We start from the raw sequence: 18,521 nt of genomic DNA on the forward strand, positions 1-18,521 counted from the left end.
CAACGGGACACTGGAGGAATGTCCACGCCAGGCTGGGTGGATTCTCATGGACATGACTCTGCTGTGAAGCAGCTCACGGGAGGTGGAAAGTCACCGCTGAGGGTCTGTTCACCACGGATGATGGTCAAGGGGGTGGAGAGGAAGGTCCAGCTGTGTTAGGGAGAGGAACATGTACCTGGGGTGGGAGAGGAGGGTCTAGGATCGACTGGGAGAGGAAGGTGTGTCAGGGAGGTGTGAGGTTGTGAGGGGGGAACGAAGGTCATAGAGTCATAGAGACCACAGCACAGAAGAAGGCCTTTTGGCCCATTGAGTCTGCACCGGTCAAACAAGTTCCTAATTATTCTAATCCCATTTTCCAGCACTAGGCCCATAGCCTTGTATGCCATGGCATTGCAAGTGCACATCCAAATACTTCTCAAATGTCATGAAGGTGTTGAGGTGTGGGTTGGGAGGGGGGAAGGGAGTATGGGGGGAGGCAGGGGTAACAGGGAGAAGACAGCAACTGGGGAGGTAGATGTAAGGAGGGAAGGAGGTATAAGGGAAGGAGTTCAGATGGAGGAAGGAGTCTGAGGAGAGAAAGCAATCCATGGAGCAGAAGGAGAGCGGAGAGGGGAAGGAGTCTGTGGGGAGGAAGGAGTCTGGAGAGTGGGGGGTAAGGAGTTCCAAGTTGGAGGGGCGGGGTGTCTGGGAGCAGCAGGAGGAGTTCCAAGAGGGGAAGGAGTCCAAAGTGGGAGATATCCAGGTGAACGTGCAGGGGAGGACTCTGATGAGTCTATGACTGCCTCCTAGGGAGCGAACTGAGGGTGGGAGCGGTAGGAGGGAATGGTGAGAATGACCGAGGGCAGAGAGAGACGGTAGGGTGGGAGGGTGACAGTGGTTGGTGGGACTCAGAGGCAGACACAGATCCTGAGGGTGGGAAAGAGGAGGTCGGGGAGATTAATATGGATGGGGGTGGGATTTTCGGGAAGGAAGGGAATGTGCGTGGTCACCTGGACATCTCCGAAAGAAAGGGGTTGTAACTGGTAGGTCACAGCGAGGAGGTGGAAGGTGACACCAAGGGTGTCGACAATGATGGGGGAACAGAAATGGGTGACTGGGGGAGAGGAAGAGGAAAAGGGAGAGGAAAAGGGAGAGGAAAAGGGAGTGCAAGAAAAACTGTAGCACAACCATGCGGGCTAAATCGAAAGTGAACGAGAGTCGTGGTGGGTGAGATCAGGTGTTACATGGGGGTGTGACCAGTGGGTGGGTGGAGATGTAGGTCAGGCTCAGATGGTCAACTGAAAGCGAATCCCAGCCGGCAGCATTGAAAATGCTCAGGACAGTGAGATGAGTGTGATGCGGGAAGGATCCGCGTGAGTGGGAGAGTGTTTGCACAAGACTCCAAAAGGCCCTGCCACACACACACACACACACACGCACCTCTCCCTCCAGAATCACTCAAGGGCCGGCTGCATGCAGCTGAAATGCTTGTGGTGGGGGGAGCAGTGGGAGGACTTGCGAAGCCTGTCAATGAAGTTCAAAGACACCATTACACAATATTCGGTAAAGTAAATAGATTTCCAGATTGTAAAGTGACAAAATGTGTTCACCAGTGCAGCCAACTGTGATCAGAATTTCTTGGACTTTTGAATGCCTTAGACTTCTAGGTGCTGCCCTGACATCTGCAGCAGGGGTGGAGACAGCCTGTGCAATGGTTGGCCTTGTTGTCTCTGATGACTTCAGCGTGGGTCCTCTGGAGAGCCAAGGCCTTGAGGGCCTGGGTTGCTTTGGCTGTCCTCCTGTGGGCCAGCTGCACCCTCTGTGGTGACAGAGGATGAGGTTGAGAGGGTCACGGGCAAAGGGGACACAGAGGGAGAGGACAGCCTCTGAGATTCATGAGTGGATGACCCAGGGGTGTCCAGCTGCCGCTCTTCCTCCCTTCGGGTACCCGGGGTCCCTGGCCTGACTCCTTGAGGGGAAGGAGCACCTGGAGGGATGTCGAGGTGCCCCCATTTCCCTCTTGTGTTGCCACTGCAGGAACTCACCCATGGCCACTGCAACGGAGTGCAGATCTGTGCACATCTTCACGTTCTTCTGGACCAGGGTGTCCATGGCATCCGCCATCCTTCCAATGGAGACCTCCATACGCACATATGGACACCACTTCATCAGAGAGCAGGCGGATCCACTCCTCCAACCCGCGTGCCGCTCTGCAAGGGCTTCCAACAGCTCTGCATGATGTTCCCCCACCTTCTGCTGACTTTCCAGGATGAGTTGGAAGGCCGAATCCAGAGGTTCATCATCTGACTCGGACCTCACAGATGCCTCTTCCCCAGCAGCCCTCCGAGTGCCGGGGAGCTCAGCTGAACCTGCCTCCTCCTGCTGCGGACACGTGTCCGTGCGGTGACCACCAGATTGTGAACCCAAGCCTGCTCTAGATCTAGGTCCCACCGAGGTGTGTGTCTCTGTGCTGGTGGAGGGTGTGGGTAAGCGCTGTGACGGGTCTTCCAGGCTGCTTATTTCCAGCTCTTCAATGGAGGAGGAGTCCTCTTGCCTGGAGGTGAGGACCTGGATGGAGCTGAGGGACTGGCTGGCTGAGGGTGTCAGTCGCTTGGCAGAGCTCCCTGTGAACCAGAGTAGAGATAATTAGTGCATGGCAGCAGAGTCAAAAGCAGGAGAGAGAGGCACTCGCATTTGCGTTGAGAGGGATGATATGGTGCAGGATCCTCACGTGGGTGTTCACCACCGACCTCACCATCACCGCAGGCACGGTCCACATCCTCACCAGTCAGTGCGTTGGCAGCTCCTCAAAGTGAGTGAGGGGCCTAATGTGGGCCACTCCACCCCCGGTCTGGGACCTCGCCCTGCTGCTGTGAGCGGGCTTCTCCTGCATGGAAACAGATGGAGAGAGTGTGAGCTGGACACATTTCCCTGTGTGGAATGTTTGTGTGGTGAGCGGAGACATGGACGGGATCAGAGGGTATGAGTCTGATGGAGATGTGAGGGTGTGTGTGGGAGTTAGTGGTGTTGTCCCCTTAGGTGTGAGATCCCTGTGGATGTGTGATGGGTTTGTGAGTGTGTGAGTTGAGAGTGACTTACCCTGGCAGAACGGATGAGATCATTCATCCTCTTGCGGCACTGGGTGGCTGTCCTCTTTTGCAGGGCGCTGACACTGAGGCTCCCACTGCCTCCCAAGCTGGGTCAGTGATGTTGCTGCCCATCCTGTGGCCAGAGCGGGAGGAGAGGACATCACGGCGAACCTCCACTGCTTCCAAAAGGTGGCTGAGGGGCGTGAGATTAAACCATCCTCTTGCCTTTTGGGGCCATGTCTTCTGTGAAGCAGTCCTGGGCCGGGAGCACTGAGAGGTGTACCTGCAGCTGCAATTTAAATACAGCGTCTGGCATGATGAAGCGGTGAGGTGATGGCGTGGCAGGCGAATGAGAGCCCGCCCACAATGGAAAGGGCGTGTTTTGCTGGAATGTATAATTAATGAGGAGAGATTAGGACGATACAGCACGAAAAGCTACCTTTGCAGCCAGCGGCTATAACGTCTTTTTTGCCACCTGCTATCCCACTTCGTGCAAATCTGGGACGATTCCGCCCACAGACACACACACATACACACACACTCATACACTCAGACACGCACGCCCACACACAAGCCCACACACACACACACAGACACACACGCCCACACACATGCCCACACACACACACACACACATTGAGACACACACACACACACACACACACACACACACTCATACACACACACTCAGACACACACTCAGATACACACGCCCACACGCACGCCCACACACACACACAAACTGATAGATACATAGACAGGCACGCCCACACACACATGCACACTCAGACACACACACACACTCAGACACACTCAGACACACACACACACACACTCAGACACACACGCCCACACACAAACTGATAGATACATAGACAGGCATGCCCTCACACACACACTCAGACACACATGCCCACACACACACACACACACACACACACACACACAAACTGATAGATACATAGACAGGCAGGCCCCCACACACACACACACACACACATACACACGCACACACACACACACACAGAGGCACAAACACACACACTCATGCACACACTGATAGATACAGGCAGGCATGCACACACAAACACATAGGCACACAGACACACACTCATGGACACACACACACACACACACTCATACACACACACACACACACTCATACACACACACACACACACACGCACACACACACACACACTCATACACACACGCACACACTCATATATATACACAAAACAAAAATAAAAATACCTGGAAAACCTCAGCAGGTCTGGCAGCATCTGTGGAGAGGAACACGGTTAATGTTTCGAGTCCGTATGACTCTTCAACAGAACTAAGTAAAAATAGAAAAGAGGTGAAATATAAGCTGGTTTAAGGGGGTGGGTGAGGGTAGAGTTGGATAGAGGGCCAGTGATAGGTGGAGATAGCTAAAAGACGTCTTAGACAAAAGGACAAAGAGGTGTTGAAGGTGGTGATATTATCTAAGGAACGTGCTAATTAAGGGTAGAAAGCAGGACAAGCAAGGTACAGATAGCCCTAGTGGGGGTGGGGTGGGGGGAAGGGATCGAAAAAGGCTAAAAGGTAGAGATAAAACAATGGATGGAAATACATTTAAAAATAATGGAAATAGGTGGAAAAGAAAAATCTATATAAATTATTGGAAATAAAAGGGGGGGATCGGAAATGGGGTGGGGATGGAGGAGACAGTTCATGATCTAAAGTTGTTGAACTCAATATTCAGCCCGGAAGGCTGTAAAGTGCCTAGTCGGAAGATGAGGTGCTGTTCCTCCAGTTTGCGTTGAGCTTCACTGGAACAATGCAGCAGGCCAAGGACGGACATGTGGGCAAGAGAGCTGGGTGGAGTGTTTTATATATATATACACACATACACACACACACACACACTCATACACACACACAATGTGAAAACATTCTTTAACTTGCTGTGTTTTTGCACAAACCGAGGTGGATAGAAATCGACTGATTATCAAACTGCGGTTCTGATGTTCCACTTCTGAAATTTTTAAAAATTATTTCAGCTGCACAAGTTTGTGTTTTTGTATTACAGCAATTAAAGATATGATAAGATGAGATTACAATGGGTCAGGCCTAGGAGATCTGATATATGGGAGGTGTGTGAAAAGACAAATTTCATAAAAGAGGATTGTTTGCGCTCTCATCCAAAATACTTCGGAAATATTTGATTAAATTCCTGGATGAATTTAATAATTAATCACATCACCGACAAAATTCAATTAATTAAGTAACTGGCTGAATTTACTCATTAAGTTATTGACTTAATTTAACAATACATTGCTAACAGTTTGCAGGATCCACATATTGAATTCATGTCATAAATTAAAGACTTGTTCATAAGAATTAACGCTGAAACTATTGTCTGAATTGATGACTTTATCTGTTTGGCTATGGACCAGAACAGTTTGTCTGTCTGCAGTGTGATGTTAAGTCACCTCTGTACATTATGGGCAGAATTTTCTGTTCGTTGGGCGGGTGCTGGCCCGACCCGAACCAGCGTGAAATGACGCGTGATGACATCGTGCGCTCACGCGATATTTCGGTCAGTGGGCGCGTGCAGGAGTTGGCAGCACGTCCGCCAACATTTAAAAGGCCTGTTAAGGCCATTAACATCTAATTGAATTAAATCTTTCGCTTCCCATCTGGTTGGCGGGCAGGCAAAAAGGGCCAAGCGGCCTTTGCATTTTTTGGGAAACCTCATCCATGGGCGGGTCGGGGTTTCAATCCGTCATTAACAAAAAAAATTCACACTAATTTCTAACATGTCCCTGCTCATGTGACAGATCGGGGAGCCAATCAAGCTGGCTGCTTTGTCCTGGATGGTGTCGAGAGTGTTGCTGGAGCTGCACTAATCTGGGCAAGTGGGGAGCATTCCAGAGTCACATGAGGGGGCGTGTTTTTTAACATCTTAAAATGTTTTATTTTTAATTTTCCATATCTTCATCTCTGCCTCAGGGAGCGAGTTCCCCGCTCGCCCTCCTCCCGCCCCTCAGGCAGGCAGCACTGAGCGCTGCAGTACTCATTTCATGCTGGGCGGGCCTTAATTAACCGGCCAGTGTGAAATCGAGCTTGTGCCCCGGTCGAGAGGAGGGGTGGGGGCAGTCGATCTCCCAACTGCTTTAATACTTTCAATACTTTTGCTGTGCGCTGGACGCCTACAGACAAACCCCATCCAAGATGGTGGGTGGAGGCATTCCAACATAGAGTCAGTATGCATAAGCCCTCAGGCCTATTTTACACCTGGGATCCAATTCTGAAGTGCCAGCATCAATTGGAAGCTCTTTAATTAGCATTGACAGCTGGTTGTGAGTCCCTGGCTTCTCTCCCAGGTCAGAAAAACCCAGCATGATAAGATTGGCTTTCCTGCATTTTTTTTTAAGTGATTTTTTTTTAATGCATTCATGGGATGTGGGCATCTCTGGCTAGGCCAGCGCTTATTGCCCATCCCGAATTGCCCCTTGAGAAGCTGGTGGTGAGCTGCCTTCATGAACCGCTGCAGTCCATGTGGTGTCGGTACACCCACTGGGCTGTTAGGAAGGGAGTTCCAGGACTTTGAGCCAGCGACAGTGAAGGTACGGCGATATATTTCCAAGTCAGGATGGTGAGAGGCCGACAGGAGAACTTGCAGGTGGTGGTGTTCCCATGCACCTGCTTCCCTCGTTCTTCCAAATGGAATATATCAGCTGCCAGACCTGCTGAGCCTTTTCAGCATTTTATGTTATTATTTCAGATTTCCAGCATCTGCAGTATTTTGCTTTTATCTTAGTGGAAGATATCATGGGTTTTGGAAATGCCACTGAAGTTGGCTTGGCGAGTTGCTGCAAAGCATCTTGTAAATGGCATAAACTGCAGCAACAGTGCACCGGGTATGAAGCGAATGAATGTTGAAGATGGTAGATGGGGAGCTAATCAAGCGGGGCTGCTTTGTCCTGGATGGTGTCAAGCTCCTTGAGTGTTGTTGGAGCTGCACTCACCAAGGCAAGTGGGGAGTATTCCATCACACTCCTGACTTGTGCCTTGTAGATGGTGGACAGGCTTTGGGAAGTCAGGGATGAGTCTTTCACTGTAGAATACCCAGTCTCTGACCTGCTCTTGTAGCCACAGTATTTATCTGGCTAGTCCAGTTCAGTTTCGGGTCAATCGTAACCCCCAGGATGTTGATAGTGGAGGATTCAATGATGGTAATGCTGTTGAATGCCAAGAGGAGATAGTTAAATTCTATCATGTTGGATGGAGATGGTCATTGCACGGCTCTTGTGTGGTGTGGATATTACTTGCCATCTATCAGCCCAAGCCTCAACGTTGTCCAATTATCATTGCATATGGACACAGACTGTTTGATTATCTGAGGAGATGTGGAAGGAACTAAACACACTGCAATCATCAGCGAACATCCCCATTCCTGACCTTATGATGGAAGGAAGGTCATTGATGAAGCAGCTGAAGATGGTTGGGCCGAGGACACTACCCTGAGGAGCTCCTGCAGTGATCTCCTGGGACTGGATTATTGGCTTCCGACAACCACAACCATCTTCCTTTGTGCTCGGTATGACTCCAACCAGCAGAGAAGGAAATTCTCATTGACTTCAGTTTTACTCATTTTTAATATACTTTTGAATTCTGTCCTTAGAAAGAAATTAAAACACCTTTTACATATGTTCTTTAAAAATATTGTCCTCATTTAAGGCAGAGAAATGAAAATTGTAGATCCGTGCATCAATTCACTTTGGTCTTTGCAGAGTCAGTGCCTAGAACTTCCAGACCTGGTACGGCACAGACAGATACAGTGTAAAACTCCCTCTACTGTTCCCCAACAATGTGCTTCAAACCCATCTTTAGCAAGGCTGCACAAGTGTGAACTTGGCAGTTCTCACACGTCTGTGAGCCAGATGCCTCTTTCAGTCATACTGTCAGCTTTTGAAAACCTGTCTGTAGCTTTGACCTGCGACCTCTGAGATTTCCCACCCTGTTCCAGAAGCAGCAGAGAGGCTGGATCCAACCCACTCACTTGTTCTGGGTACAAGGCCATTGCCAGGATGCAATCTCACTACATCACAGAATCACAGAATGGTTACAGCTCAGAAAGGGGCCATTCCACCCTTCTTATCTGCACTGGCTCTCCCAGGGAGCAATTCACCAAGTGCCATTTCCCTGCCTTCTCTCCGTAACCCTGATAATAATCCAATTCCCTCCTGAATGCCTCGATTGAACCTGCCTCCACCACACTCTCAGGCAGCGCATTCCAGATCCTAACCACTCGCTGTGTGAAACAGGTTTTCCTCATGTCTCCATTGCTTCTTTTACCAAATACCTTAAATCTGTGCCCTCTGGTTCTCAATCCTTTCACTGATGGGAACAGTTTCTCCCTATCTACTCTGTCCAGGTCCCTGATGATTTTATATACCTCTGTTAAATCTAAGTATCATCTTCCAGTATTTACACCTCTTACCAATCCTGCTTTGTGTAACTAATTTGTTCAGATTGAGTTTTGTACTCTAGTGCTTTACTCTAATGCAATGCAATTATGTAAAGTGCCTAATTGCTAATAATTACACAGCCTGTAGCAGAATTGAAGTTAATCTTTACAGAACGTTCATGTCATTATGAAATTACAGGAGGGAAAATTCATTTACAATAGAGACACTCTAGGGGGATCTCTAAGCAGTTTCCAGCACCCGCCTCACATCTGCACCCCCCACCCACCCCATACCACTACCCCTTCTGTTTCAGTTTACCTGAATTCAGGCACAGGAAGGCCACTTGCTTCAGAGGATCAGGGGCCTAAATTTCAGTGGCAAAGTTCCATCCTAATTGGTACTCAAGGCTGTTTGCCGCATGAACCCGACTAAACCACGCACCATCCCAAACCCGCCAGAGTTAGGATACAGGCCTCGGGAGGCTTTTCTTCTTAAAAATAAATTAAAGCTTCCTGGGCTGCTTCCAACCATGTTTCCAACCCTCCAGGATTGGCCTGGAGCCTCCAGGAATTGGAGATCAATCTCCAGCACACTGGTGTGTGCAGCCCTGGAGAAAAATCATCGGCACGTTAAAGAAGATGGGTTTTCTTGTCATTTTCTTTGAACATTTCTCAGATATAAAAACTATTGAAAATGGGGGGGGAAAAGGCCATTTGGCTGACAACCAAGCATCATCCAATTGAGTAATGAGTCTTTTTGCTTTCCACTAGGTGTAGGAAGGCCGTACATCACAAGGATGGATGTGTTGGCTGAATAATGGCTGGAGTTTGGGGGCAAGTCATGTGATGGAACCTTCTTTACTCACAGTTGGCAACCCTATTTCAGCCCCATCAGGTTACCATTGAGAGCTTTCCTTGCCTTGGGCTTTGTCCCCTGCCCCCACAATCGTGGATTTTCCGATTTCCCTCCGCCCCATTTCCGGGATTGGGGAGAGGGGCCCTCCTGGTGCTGCACTTCCACAATTCCTGTTCTGACTTAAAGTCAGGACTTCTATATTTAGTCATACATGTTACATATATTTTGTCATAACATTGACACCTCTAAATAAACCAACACAGTGATAGTGGATTTAATGCTCCCTGCTATATTCTCACTGTTTGACCAAGGCTTTATTTGTTGCTCATCCTTAGTTACCCTGAGAAGGATTTGTTTGTGGAATTCACCAAGGCTCCTTCGACAGCCCCTTCCAAACCCACGACCACTACCATCTAGAAGGACAAGGGCAGCAGACACATGGGAACACCACCACCTGGAAGCTCCCCCCCCAAGTCACTCACCATCCTGACTTGGAAATATATCGCCGTTCCTTCACTGTCACTGGGTCAAAATCCTGGAGCTCCCTCCCTAACAGCGCTGTGGGTGTACCTACACCACAGGGACTGCAGCAGTTCAAGAAGGCAGCTCAGCACCACCTTCTCAAGGGCAGTTAGGGATGGGTAATAAATGCTGGCCCAGCCAGCGAAGCCCACATCCCATGAATGAATTTTTTAAAAACGGAGTAGTTGAGAGGCCATTTCAAAGGGCTCTGGAGTCAAACATTGCAGCCTCCTGGTATGGGTGGCTGGTTTTGGTAGCAGTCCTCAAACTATCATATTTATTGAATGGTGGAATTTGAAGGCAGAACTACAAGATTGATCTCATAATTATCGCACTGCTCCTATATGCACCTTCAAATCAATAGGTATATTTTATTAGGTATTAAGCCATCGACAAATATCCAGAAATGGAAGGTCAAGCAATAGTGTGTATGAGACCAGCCCAACCTTTCTGTCTAACAAACCACCATCAAGCACGATGAGAGGGTAGGCTAAAGAAATTGATGTGATGCAGAATTTACACCTGAAGCTGTGTCTTATTCTTTTTTTGTTATTCTTTCATGGGATGTGGGTGTTGCTGGCCAGGCCAGCATTTGTTGCCCACCCCTAGTTGCCCTTGAACTGAGTGCTTGCTAGACCCTTTCAGAGGGCAGTTAAGAGTCAACCACATTTCTGTGGAGTCTGGAGTCACTTATAGGCCAGACTGGGTAAGGGTGGCAGATTTCCTACCCTAAAGGGCATTAGTGAACCAGATGGGTTTCTCCAACAATCCATGATAGAAATCATACTGATCATTACTGAGACTAGCTTTCAATTCCAGGTTTATTAATTGTAGTAAATTCCACCAGCTGCCAGGGTGGGATTTGAACCCATGTCCCCAGAGCTTTAGCCTGGGCCTCTGGATTACTGGTCCAGTGACATTACTGTGACTCCACCATCTACCCCCCGCCCCGTGAATTCAAATAATCAGAGCAGTTTCACAGAATGAGAGAAATTTAAGCAAAGTAGGAAGTCATTTTACAGCATCTTGCCAGTCACAGCTTCACATTATCCTGCTCTTCCTTTGTACCCTCGAATGCTTCACTCGAATGTCTATCTGACTACCTCCTAGCATTCGATTGTTCTGGCTTCGGCTTTGGCAATAGATTTATTATCCTCGGAATGAATTTTCCCGGTCCGATGGCGGTGAGCTTAGAGGCTGAAGTCAGGGAAAATAAAGGGGAGCTGTGTTGGGATGGTTTCCCCTTGCATTCCTGTTGCCAGGGAACATTCCCTAGGGTGGCATGGGAATCGGACCACCTGACTACTCCTCGGAGGTGGGCGGCCAGTTAACGTGGTTAAGGCTCCAATTCAATTTTGTGACCTCACCGACTTTTCCCATTGGTGGAGGCGCCCCCACTGCACGCCTCCCTCTGACAGGCCAAGTGGGGCCATCAGAGCCAAGGGCGCCATGCCCCAATGACGGGCTTGCGGGCAGGGAAGGCTGCACCCATGGCCCAAATGATGCAGCTGGAGAAGTTGCCCCTCCCCTACGAGGGGGCCTAAAGGCTTTGCTCCTTTGAATTTTTTGTTTACCTGTAGGCCTCCATGTGGAAGCACCCTCACCATCTCCCACCTGCCCCAGCAGCACCCACTTCTCCCAATGTGGCTGCCAAAGCTCCAGAGCTGCCATCCCTCTGATTGGGCCAGCAGCGCCAGGAGCCCACCCACCATCTTAACTGGATGGTGAGCTCAGAGACAACCAGTTAGGAGGCTGCCTACTGGAAGATTGTGACACTGGTCTCACTGCCAGGAAGTTCGGCCTCAGGACCCCCATTGGTCCCTGTTGTTGGGGTCCCAAAGCCCATGGCAAAGTCCAGCTCTTCATTTTCAAATCTTGTCATGGCCTCCACATGTCCTATCTCTGTACCCTCCTCCAGCCTTGCAACCATTCAAAATATCTGTTCTCCTCCAATTTTACCTCTTGAGCATTCACTTGGCCGTTGGTGGCAGTGGCTTCAACTGCCTGGGATCTAAGTTCTGGAATTCCACCCCCAACCCCACCCCACTAAAACTCTCCACCTCTCTTCCTCTCTCTCCTTCTGTAAGATGCTCCTCAAAACCTACCAACTTGTAATATCTCCTTATGTGACTCGGTAATCAAATTTTGTTTGATAATCGCTCCTGTGAAGTGCCTTGGGGATGCTTTGCTATGTTGAAAACACTATAGAAATACAAATTGTTGCTAAATTATTGGACTGTTTACTCACCATCCAGTACCGGATGAGCAGAAATTTCCTCTGATTAAATATCGGGAAGACAGAAGCCGTTGTTTTCAGTCCCCGCTCAAAACTCCATTCCCTAGCTACTGACTCCATCCCTCTCCCTGGCAACAGTCTGAGTTTATCCCAATCTGTTCACAACCCTGGTGTCACATTTGATCCAGAGATGAGTTTCCACCCTCACGATATTACCATAAGAGCAGCATTTCCACCTTCATAGCATTGCCCGATTTTGCCGCTGTCTCAGTTTGTGCTGCTCAAAACCCTCATTCACGCCTTCGAAACCTCCAGACTCTGCTATTCCAACGCACTCCTGGCTGGTCTCCCACATTCCATCCTCCGTAAACTTGAGGTCATCCAAAACACTGCTGCCCGTCTCTTAACTCACGCCAAGTCCCATTTCCCCTATCACCCCCTGTGCTCGCTGTCCTACATTGACTCCCCGTCAAGCAACACCTCAATTTTAAAATTCTCATCCTATTTACAAAACCCTCCTTGGCCTCCCCCTTCCCTATCTCTGTAATCTCCTCCAAACCCCACCACCATCCGAGATCTCTGCATTCCTCTATTTCTGGCCTCTTGTGCATCCCACCATTGGTGGCCATGCCTTCTGTTGTCTAGGCCCCAAGCTCTGAAACACCATTGCCCCTCTCCGCCTCTGTCCCTTTAAGATACTCCTTAAAACCTACCCTTTTGACCAGGCTTTTGATTAGCTGGTCTAATATCTCCTTAGATAGCGCGGTGTTCTACTTTCTTTTCATAATGCTCCTGTGAAGCGCCTTCAAAGGTTTCATTAGGTTAAAGGCACTGGCAGGATTTTCTCGTCATTGGGCGGGTACAGTGAGCAGGTACGGTGGGTGGGTATGGTGGGTGGGTATGGTGGGTGGGTACAGTGGGCGGGTATGGTGGGCGGGTATGGTGGGTGGGTATGGTGGGCGGGTATGGTGGGTGGGTACGGTGGGTGGGTACGGTGGGCGGGTATGGTGGGCGGGTATGGTGGGCGGGTACGGTGGGCAGGTACGGTGGGCGGGTACGGTGGGTGGGTACAGTGGGTGGGTACAGTGGGCGGGTACGGTGGGCGGGTACGGTGGGCGGGTACGGTGGGCGGGTACGGTGGGTTTTTTAAAATTTAATTACGGAAACCTCATCCCGCCCTTGGATGAGGTTTCCTGAAAAACGCAAAGCCCGTCTGGCCAATTCGCCCGCCCGCCAACTGTAAGGTTGGACGGGCAGCGAAAAACTGTTAATTAATACGTTAATGGCCTTAATAGGCTCCTTAATTGTCGGCGGGCGCTCTGCCAACTCTCGCACATGCCTGCCAACCGAAATATCGTGCACTGTTTTACACCCAATCGGATCAGGCACATGACCCTCCCATGGGACGTAAAATTCTGCCCACTATATAAATGTAAGTTGCTGCCAGTGGTATTGATATTTGATATTGGATAGTATTGATTTTTGGGACTAGCCAGATGGATGTTTTCATCTTAAACATTGCGGTTGAATTAGTTTAAAGAGCCGTTTGTGATAGTGTGTCCTATACTTTAACAACGCTTTCTGTGTAAAGGAATCTTCTCGAATTTCCTCTTTGTATATTTCAATGCTCACCAGGAGCTTGGAGCACTTCTTAGCTGCAGTGCACTTTACTAGTCTGCATCAATTAGAGAATAATGGGGAGATCGAGTAGAGACGTTGCCGAGGTGGAATGGGATGAGATTAATATTGTGAGCAGGTTGCATCACATTTTATTCATTTGCTCTTGGAATGTAGCCAACACTGGCCTTGCTCATCTCTCATTGCTCTAACAGTGCTATCAAGCGGCATTTGCTTAGCAATAACCTGATGCTCAGTTTGGGTTCCGTCAGGGGCACTCAGCTCCTGACCTCATTACAGCCTTGCTTCAAACATGGACAAAAGAGCTGAATTCAAGGCGTGAGGTGGGAGTGACTGTCCTTGACTTCAAGGCATGATTTGGCTGAGTGTGGCATCAAGGAGCCCAAGCAAAACCGAACTCAGTGGGAATCAGGGGGAAACCTCTCCACTGGTTGGATCACAGCTAGCACAAAGGAAAATGGTTGTGGTTGTTGGAGGTCAATCATCTGAGTTCCAGGACATCACTGCAGGAGTTCCTCAGGGTAGTGTCTTCAGCCCAACCATCTTCAGCTGCTTCATCAATGACCTTCCTTCCATCATAAGGTCAGAAGTGGGGATGTTTGCTGATGATTGCACAATGTTCAGCACCATTCACGACTCCTCAGACATTGAAGCAGTCCATGTCCAAATGCAGCAAGACCTGGACAATATCCAGGCTTGGGCTGACAAATGGCAAGTAACATTTGTGCCACACAAGTGCCAGGAAATGACCAACTCCAACAAGAGAGAATCTAACCATCGCCACTTGACATCACTGAATCCCCCATCATCAGAACCCTTTGGGGTTACCATTGACCAGAAACTGAACTTGACCAGTCATATAAATACTGTGGCTACAAAAGCAGGTCAGAGGTCATGAATTCTGCAGTGAGTTACTCACCTCCTGACTCCCCAAAGCCTGACCACCATCTACAAGGCACAAGTCAGGAGTGTGTTGGAATACTCGTCACTTACCTGGATAAGTGCAGCTCCCACAACACTCAAGAAACTCAACACCACCCAGGGCAAAGCAACCTACTTGATTAGCACCACATCCAACAGCTTAAACATTCACTCCCTCTAACATTGGTGCACAGTAGCAGCAGTGTGTACCATCTACAAGATGCACTGCAGCAACTCACCAAGGCTCCTTTGACAGCACCTTCCAAACCCATGACTTCCACCATCTGGAAGGACAAGGGCAGCAGATGCATGGGAACACCACCACCTGAAAGTTCCCCTCCAAGTCACTCAGCGCTATGACTTGGAAATATATCGCCGTTCCTTCACTGTCACTGGGTCAAAATTCTGGAACTCCCTCGCTAACAGCACTGTGGGTGTACCTACACCACATGGACTGCAGCGGTTCAAGAAGGCAAGCTCAGCACCACCTTCTCAAGGGCAACTAGGGATGGGCAATAAATGCTGGCACGGCCAGCGAAGCCCATATCCTGTGAATGAATTTTAAAAGATATTGCGAGACTGGAGCCAGGCATAAGGCAGACTTGCAAAAGCGGATGGTTCTCTTCCCTGAAGAAGTTAGGTTTTCATGACAATCTGTCAGATTTCATGGGAATTTTCCAGCGCCAGGTTGCTAATTAGCAGAATTTAGGCTCTAAGTTGCTAGTTTAATACTCGAGCCACCCTGCTACATTAACCTTCATGGGACTAAGTGGAGCAGTCAGTCTGTTGCTGACCTCCCCTTGTACAGGTGAATGCAGTGTTTCAGGAGATGAATGGGTGTAAAGCCATTTCATTATTCCTCAGAGAAAGGTCCTGAACTCCCACAATATGCCTGTGGCACAAACACATTGGGTCAGAAATCATTTCTGCCAGTTTATAGCAGCAAAAACGATGTTCCTGGACTCAAGACTGTGCTTTGAACTTTCGTTTAATCTGCTTGCTGAGGATATGCGGGGCTCAGTGAAGTGAATGTAACTTTGGACCAGCGTTGCTGCACTATATTTCCAGAGTTTATATTGGCAATGCATTCAGGTAAACTCCGAACAGAAAATATAAGGTGCATCAAACCAGACTAGTGGGAGAGATAAACTTAAACCTGAATGTTGTTTGCTGATTGATAGCGCTGGAAAAGTTGATTCCCCTTTGACCCTAGTTAGTACTGGACTTACCACTGAGTACCCATAGGACTGATCCCCAGAATATTTACTCCGACTCATGGTGAGAACTTCTCAGGAGCTCTCCTTGAGAAAGCACAGATATGGTAGACGGGGAAAGTGCAGTGGATGTGGAGCATGAGGAATTTAGCCTTTGAACAAGGTGTCACGTGGGCAATTACCAGAGACGATTAAGAGACAGAGAGAGGTCTGGTATGGTGGCATAGTCGCTGTTACAGGAACAGTAAACTGGAGGCCTGGGCTAATAATCTAAAGCTCAAATCCCACTGGCGAATTTCAATTAAGTTAGTTAAGTCAATCTGGAATGAAAAGCTAGTCTCAGTAATGGTGACCATTAAATTACTGGATTGTCATAAAACCCAATCTGATTCACTAATGTTCTTTAGGGAAGGAAATCTGCCGTCCTTACCTGGTCCGGCCTACACGTGACTCCAGACCCACAGAAATACGGTTGACTCTTAAATACCCTCTGAACAAGGACAATTAGGGATGGGCAATAAATGCTGGCCTAGCCAGCGACGCCCACATCCCGTGAACGAATGAAAAAAAGCTTCAGGATTCAGGACCTAACATGCAACCTGAGGGATCTGCACATGGTCCTTTTCTTCTCCGTTCTCCACATTCACGTGAGATTTTCGATCAAAAGGGGCACACATGGAAGCGTTGGAACAAAGGATAAAAGGAACCTCTGTTGTTGCCGATGGCCTCAGATTCTGTTTAACAGATCGGTCAGACCTGGCCAATCTCTCGCATTGTCAGGGGAATGCTGCTTTTAGTGCTCTAGTGGTACTGCTTAGTTAGGAAGTGACCGGACCTGGTGCACAGATCTTTATTTCTCTTGCTGGGGTCGCGTCTGGCTCATAGCCTTTTCTTACGTCCAGTATTCTCACCCCTCTTTTAAAGTTACATGGGGGGAACCAAATTGGCTGGACACTGGTGAGTCTCCAGCAGGAGGCAGAGTAAGGGCTTGATGCTTCTGGCTGAAGATAGACACAACCACTACAGACTTACACGCGTAAGCTGGGCCTCACCATGGTTGACAATGAAGATGTCCGTGGAGATTCTTCATCCAGTTAGTTGTCTGGTTGCCAACCTGTGAAACTCCCTCGCTCTCCCTCAGTACAGAGCTCCCTCTCTCTGCAGAACACCCTCTCTCTCTCTCCCTCAATGCATAGCTCCCTCTCCCTCACTCAGTGAAGAACTCCCTATTCTCTAGCCTTCTGACAATTTCTTGCTGGCATTTTTGTGTTTTTTTTTAATGCCTTAATTAGTAAATTAATTAGACTATTCTAATATAAAATCATGTTTATTCAAGAAAATTACAGCAAAGATTAAGTTCCTTTGCACATTCCTTTGCAGGCGTTATCCTTCCAGCCAGAGATCTCACTCTCTGGTTCCATTCCTATCCAGAGTATCACCTACAATGGCGTCTCTCCCTGCTCACTCATTGTTACCTTTGGGCCCCGCCCAATGATCTGTCCTTGGCCCCCCCACCTATTTCTCATCTACATGCTGCCCCTCGGTGACATCATCCAAAAACACAGCCTCAGTCTCCACACGTACTCTGACAATACCCAGCTCTACCTCACCACCCCCTCTCTCAACCCCTTCACTGCCTCAGCTTTGTCATGCTGCTTGTCAAATGAGGTGCAAAAATTTCCTCCAAATACCATTGGAAAGACTGGACCTGGTGTCTCCAGTTCCTGCCACAAAATCTGTTCCCCAGTCATCGACTGCATCCCTTTCCCTGGAAACTGTCTGAGTCTGAACCAGAACGCTTGCAATCTTGGCGCCTCTACTTGATTCTGAGCTGAACTTTCGACCCCATATCCTCTCAATCACCAAGACCACCTCTGTAACATCACCCAACTCCATCCCCTACTCAGCGTATCTGCTGCTGAAATCCTCATCCATGCCTTTACTACGTCTAGACTTGACTATCCCAACCCGCCCCTAGCCAGACTTCCACCTTGCTCCCTTTGGAAACGTCAGCTGATCCAAAACTCTGCTAGTTGCACCCAAGCTCAGAGCAGGATCCACTCCCCCTGTCACCTCACTGCTCACTAACCTTCGTTAGCTCCATTCATTGGTCGTGCAATGCTTCAATTTAAAAATTCTCCAGGAGTTCAAATCCCTCCAAGGCCTTGCACCCCCCACCTCCCCCTGTATCCACCCCCACCCCCCCCCGCCCCCATCTCTGTAATTTCCAGCACTAGAACACTCAGAAGTCTCTGTGCTCCTCCAATTCCGGCCTCTTACACATCCCCAATTTTCATTACACCTTCATTGGGCCTTAAGCTCTGGAAGTCCCTCCCTCCCTCCCCCTTTAAGGTGCCACCTGGTTCCCTGTCCTAATATTATGTGATTCAGTGTCAAATTTGGTTTGATGATGCTCCCGTAAAATGCCTTGGGAAGTTTTACTTTGTTAAAGGTGCTGTACAAATGCAAGTTGGCGTGGCATAAGAAATATCCGGTATAAATTTCCTCCTGTCCTGCTCGTAGCTATTCCTACCAGGTATGTCACACTCCTCTGCCTTGCTCCATCCTCACACATCCACTGTGGCTCGTCTGCAACCGCTCTGTGACATCC

This window comes from Cetorhinus maximus, chromosome 22, assembly GCF_964194155.1.
Source record: "Cetorhinus maximus chromosome 22, sCetMax3.hap1.1, whole genome shotgun sequence".
Lineage (NCBI taxonomy): Eukaryota > Metazoa > Chordata > Chondrichthyes > Lamniformes > Cetorhinidae > Cetorhinus > Cetorhinus maximus.